Source organism: Octodon degus, unplaced genomic scaffold, assembly GCF_000260255.1.
Source record: "Octodon degus isolate 3935 unplaced genomic scaffold, OctDeg1.0 scaffold00826, whole genome shotgun sequence".
Lineage (NCBI taxonomy): Eukaryota > Metazoa > Chordata > Mammalia > Rodentia > Octodontidae > Octodon > Octodon degus.
In genome coordinates, this window is record NW_004525402.1 from 1 (window position 1) to 6592 (window position 6592).

Below are 6592 nucleotides of genomic sequence, written 5' to 3' on the forward strand. Positions count from 1 at the left end.
CCTGGGCTGGGACTGGTCCCACTGGCGCAGGGTAGCAGGAAGCCCTCCACACACTCACCGGACCTTGGCTAGGACTGGTTCTGGGGGTTCCCGGAACTCGGCAGAAATTCCTCTACTTTCTCTTAATTCAATGAGAAGAAAGATTTGTGGTAATAGTGTTTGGACAGGATATCATATCATGTCTGCGTCTTGTACTATGAACATTCACTGGGAAGAATACAATATGCAATGTATTAATTATTGAAACTGTCCTATTAATTGCATTTTAAACTGTCTCATTGATATTTTTTTACATATATTTTACACATAAATGTAAAAATCTAACCACATACTGCATTGTAGGAGGACAGTCCTATGACTTTGTTTCTTGTCTCTTATTTTCATTTGTTACCCTTTTTAAATATATGAATGATAACGGGAGAGACAGTATAGCAGTAATTGATGTGACATAACAAGCAGTACATATTTAGAAGACCAGAATGACAGGCATTCCAAGCATGACACTAGTATTACACGTTGCTATCTTCAATGAAGTTGCTTAGTTCACAGATATCAGCATACACAATTAGTCAGGGTGAGAATCCTCCTAATTAACTGCTAGTTTCAAACACCTACTGAAGATTCTCAGGATCATTGCCTTAACCATCTTGTGTATAAAAACGTATTACTTAGTCCATCATGTTTTCTGGCTTTTCTCCCTGCTCTCTCTTATATTTATTACATTTATTTATTGTGTGTGTGTGTGTGTGTGTGTGTGTGTGTGTGTGTGTGTGTGTGGCCAGCTCAGCCCACCAGGGGGCGGGGCTGGCTGGCATGTGGTGCTGGAGGATTGAACCGCAGTCCCTGTGCTTTGCCAACCTTGTTTCAAGTAGGTGCTTTAGACTACTGAGCCATCTCTCCAGCCCCTCCTTGCTCTCTCTTCGTTATTTATTTCTTACCTTCTCACCTCCCTTTCAATTGTTTTATAACTTTCTATTTTTTCCTTTTTTTAGTTGTTACACTAGGAGAACTGTATGATATTTACACATGTGGGTCTGGTGTTTTCCACTTATGAGTATATCTTCAATTGGCATCCCCTTATATATGTAGGCTTTGAATATATTCTTTATAGCTGAGTAATACTTCACTGAATAATAATGCCACATATTTTTCATCCATTCCTCAAGTGATGCATTTTGGTTGCTTTCAGTATCTGGCTATCACAAATTGTGCTACTGTAAACATACATGCACGTAAATCACTATGATATGATTTCAGTTCTTCTGGGAGAATTCCCAGTAGTGCCATTCCAGATTTGAATAGGATTTGCAGTTGTAGTTTTTTAAAGAGTCGCCAAATTGATTTCCATAATGTTTGCATCCAGTGTACATTCCCATCAGCAGTGGAGAAGGTTTCCTTTTTCCCCAAAGCATCTCCAAAATTTGCTGTTGGTTGATTTGTTTATGATAGCCATTGTTTCTGGGAAGATGGTATCTCAGCGTTTAGTTTTCATTTCATGGATGGATGGTGATATGGAGTATTCTCTCATATATTTATTCAAGGGGGTAGGGAGGTGGCTCAGGAGAATAAGCACTTCTTTGACAAGTATAAATACCTGAGTTCAATCCAAGTTTCGGCCAAAACCAAACTAAAGCAGGCAAAGAAATAAACAAACAAGCAAAAGAAAAACAAAAACCCCAAGCAAACAAACAAACAAAAGAAACAGAAAACAAAACAAAACACAAAAAAGAATACATATATTAATTCACTTCTATAATTTCTTCCTCTGAGAAGTATGTGTTCATCTTGGCTGTCCGTTTTTGATTGGGTCTTTAAATTTTGGGGCCCTAATGCTTTTTAGTTCTTTATAAATTCTACAACACAAACTTTTGTCTGAGTGTTTCTTAGTTAAGATTATTTTCCAATTTTTTGGGTTGTCTTTTCACTTTGTTGGTAATTTCTTTTGACGTGCAAAATCTTCTCAATAAGAGGTGGCCCTAATTTTTAATTCTTTCATTTCCCTTGCTATTTGATTTTTGCTCATGAGCTCCTTTCCTACCCCTATGTCTTCAAGATTTCCTCCTACTTTCTCTTCCAGGAGATTCAGTGTTTCTGTTTTAATGTTTAGATTTTTAATCCATTTGACTTTAGCTTAGTGCATGGTGATAGACCTGGATCAAGTTTCATTTTTCGGCATGTAGAGAGTCAGTTTTTCCAGCACCATTTGTGAAAGAGGCTATCTTTCTTCCAGTAATTATGTTCAGCCACTTTGTCAAAGATAAGGCGGCTGAGTGTGTTAGTAGTGGTTTCTGCATCTTCTAACCTATTCCAATGATCCTCAGGTCTGTTTCTTTTGCCAAATCCATGCTGATTTTACCACAGTAGCTTTATAGTATAATTTCCGGTCAGGAATTTTAATATCTCCTGCATTGTCTTTGTTGCCCAGGATTGCCTTTGGCATTCTAGGTCTTTTCTGGTGCTAAATAAATTTTAGGAATGATTTCTCTAGGTCTGTGATGTATATTGGTGCTATTTTTGATAGCGGTTGCATTAAATCTGTACAGAAATTTTGGGAGTATGGCCGTCTTCACAAAGTTGGTTCTTCCTATCCAGGAGAAAGCAATAACTTTTCTTTTTCTGAAATTCTCTGTGATCTCTTTTTTCAGAGCAATGTAATTTTCCTTTAAAAGATCTTTGACCTCTTTACTTATATGAATTCCATGGTATTTCATTTTCCACGGTGCTCTTGCAAAGTATTATTTCTTTAATTTCCCTCAGTGTGTTTGTTATCTGTGTAGAGGAATAAGGATTTTTTTTTTTTGCTCCTCGAATGCCTTCAGGGCACTTTTGGCTGGCTGGAGTGTTGTGGGGATCAAACTGTTAGCAAACTGAGGCTGACAGCTTTGTGGAGCAGCCTCTTAAAGAACTGAGCTAGGGCCAGGCCTCCAAATGGAATAAGGACTTTTTTGTGTGTGTGTAGAGGAATGTTATTTACTTTTGGGTATTCACTTTGCATCCTGCTATGCTAGTAAATTTGTACATTAATTTCAGTCAAACTTTGGTGGAGTTTTTTGGTCTTCCATGTAAAGTCTCTTGTGATCTGTAAATAATGATAGTTTAACTTCTTTGATGACTATTCTTATTCTTTTTATTTCTCTCTCTCTTGTCTAATGGCTCTAGCTAATGATTCCAGACCTGTGAATAGGAGTGGTGATATAGGACATCTTGTTTTGTACCAGATATAAGAGTAAAAGATTTATTTTTCCCCATTTAGAATTATGAATTATGTTAGCCATTGGATTGTCACAGATGACTTTTATCAGATTGATTACAGAGGTCATCTGTTCCAATTTTCTGTAGGACTTTGAGCATGAATGAGTGTTGGGTTTTGTCAAAAGCCTTTTCTGCATCAATTGAGATGTTCATTGTTCCCGTTCTGTTTTGTTAATGTGTGAGTTCACAGCTGTAATTTTCTCTCTAAGAGCTGCTTTCATCACATTTCATAAATTCTGATAAGTTGTGTTTGAATTTTCATTTCATTTTATTTTTTAATTTTAATTTTATTTTATTTTGGACTGTTTCAAAATTGATTGGTAGGACAGTTTCAATAATTAATACAATGCATATTGTTTGCTTCATAGTGGTTATTCACAGTACAAGATGCAAACATGATATCTTGTCCAAACACTATTAGTACAAATATTTATTCTCATTGAATTAAGAGAAAGTAGGTGTATATCTATCCTAACTATTTTGCACATACAGATACAAAATTGTCCTTAATTTGTATCCCCCCTTTTTGTTTAGTTTTTTCAGAGATTGGTATTCTATTGTCATTTAAATATTGTAGGTGCTTGAATTCGGAAAAATAAAACAGTATACTCTAGTAGTCCATAATATTAGTGGATTATCCATAGGACTGGAAACATCAGAAGTTGTTGACTTGATCCCTTTACAGCTCAGTATGTTAATATGACTTTACTTTTCATACCTTGTCATTATACATTTCTGCTAGATTGTTGAGACTAAGATAAAGCAAGACCTATATAACAAAAACTGTGACTTTTGTATCTGACAAGGTAATCAAATCACCCCAGGAATTAGCCTGAAACCTTGTACCACAGTTTGTAGATCCTTTGTTAGTGTCAGCCATGTGGAGGAATCATAGCCATTGTTTGACAAATTTGCTCTCTGTGAAAGCCTGAGAGAATGTTTTCTTTCCATGTGATTTTACTTGGGCACACTCTACATCATCAGTCACTTTTCTCTGTGGTCCCATAATCTCCTTGGTCAGAAGATTTGGGACTTCACTGAGTTACAGGATGTTACAGTATCAGTTCTCCTATGTCCTGATTCCTGACTTCATTTAATTTTAGATATTGTTCAATTTGTTGTTTAATTTCATCTGTGATCCATTTACTGCTGAGCATTGTGTTGTTTAATTTCCAAGTTTTTATGTGGTTTTTCTCTTTTTTTTTCTTTTGTCATTTATTTCCAGTTTCATTGCACTGTGGTCAGATAATATGCATGATAGAATTTCTGTGTTCTTTCATATAATTAAGCATAATATATGGACTAGTACGTTGTTTATTTTAGAAATGACCTAGGTGTAATTGAAAAAAAATGTGTATACAGCTGTGATTTGGTGGAACACTCTGTATATATCCACTATGTACATTTTTCAAAGGTCTGGTTCAGTTCTTCTACTTCTTTGCTAATTTTTTGTGTGCTTGACCTATTTTTTTTGGGGGGGGAAAGGGTGTGTTAAGGTTTCCTCATTAGATTGTGGTATTGGATATTAGTTTTTTCATGTCTATGAAGATGTCTTATATACTTGCATGCTCCTGTGTTTGGTGTATAAATATGTATGAGTGTTACCTCTTCTTGAATTTTTCTCCTTACCAGTACATAGTGGCCTTTTTTATTTTATTTCATCATTCTTGGTTTGAAGTTGAGACTGTCTGAGAGCAGGTTTGCTACCCTTGCTCTTTTCTGAGTTGCTGGGGTGTGTAGTATTTATTTCTCTCCCTTGACTTTAATCCTATGAATTTCTGTATGAGTTAAGTGTATTTCTTGTATACAGCATACTGTTTGGTTTTGTTTCCTAATTTTGTTTCCTAATTCACTGTGTCAGTCTATTTCTCTTAATTGGTGAATTGAGTCCATTTACAGTGATTCTTATCATTGAAATGTGTTGACTTATGACTGACATGTTTTTACCTGCTCTTGTTTATTCCTTTTTCTCCTGTGTTTAATTGTTTGCCCTTTTTGGTGTGGTCTTTCTGTACTCATTTGTGGAGTTGTGGTCATTTTGGTCCCTCTCTAGAATATCATTTAGTAGTCTGTGTAGTGTTGGCTTTGTTGTCATGCAATTCTTTAGTTGTTCTTTGTCATGGAAGTATTTCACTTCTCCATCAAACCTGGAAGAGAGTTCTACAGTGTATAGTAGTCTGGGCAGGAATTTGTTTTCATAGAAGACTTGAATTACTATGCTCTATACTCTTCTTGACTTCATGGTTTGTGAAGATAGGTCTTTCATTATTTTGATGGATTTTCTTTTAAATGTGTTTCTTTTCTCTAGCAGCTTGCAGTATATTGTTCTTGTGCTAGATATCTGGGATCTTGAGTAGTATATATCTGGATGTGTTTTTAATTTGGTTGATGTTAATTGGAGTTCTATATGCCGTATGTCAGATTGTTTCCTCATATTTTGGAAGTTTTCTGTGATTTTTTTCTGCACATATCCTTTTTCTATTATTTGTATTGAGTCCTTCTTTCTCATTGATACCTATTAGTCTCATATTGTTCATCTTTGCAACATCTTGCAGGTGATGAATTATTTTTTCCTGAAACTTTTTGTTTTTAAGAGATCTTTTCCTACCTTTTTACTAGCTGTGACAGCGTCTTCATGATCTGAAGCTGTATCTTCACTTTCACTCAGTGTTTTGCAAGCTTGTGATTGAGGTTTTAAGTTCCTTTATATCTCCTTGACTCTGCTGCATGCTGTCCACTTTTTCTTATGTTGCTCATTCAAGGAGTCCATTATTTTTCTATTCTCCTCTATTATTTTTATCAGTGGCCTCTTGAGAAGCAGTTATTAATTCTTTCATTATAGTTATCCTTTCTTTTTTTACTTCAGAGATTGTTTGTGATCTGATTTTCTCTATATGTTTTGCTGTTGATTCTTTACTTCCAATGCTATTAATTCAGAGACTTTTTTTTGTTTCAGAGGTTATTTCTGATCTGAGTTCCTCTATGCCTCCCTGCAGTTATTTCTTTACTTCAGACGCTGTTAATTCAGACATTTCACCTGTGTGATTCCCAATTTCTTTTGTGGTGGCTTTGGGGCCTGAGATTACATTTTAGTCCTTCTCCTTGTCATTTATATGGAACTGTCCTCTGACCTTTGGTGCAATTATAACCTTATCACCTGCTGAAATTCTTACTCATGAGAGATTATATAGTTAAGGCAGTTAAAATTTTGTGTTTATACAGTAACTTAACAGGTGACATTAACATACCCTTATCACAGTTTATAATGAGGAACACTGATAATGGGTTATGATATTTAGCAGCTGACAACCTTTTTATTTTTATTTTTTTAATTTTTTTT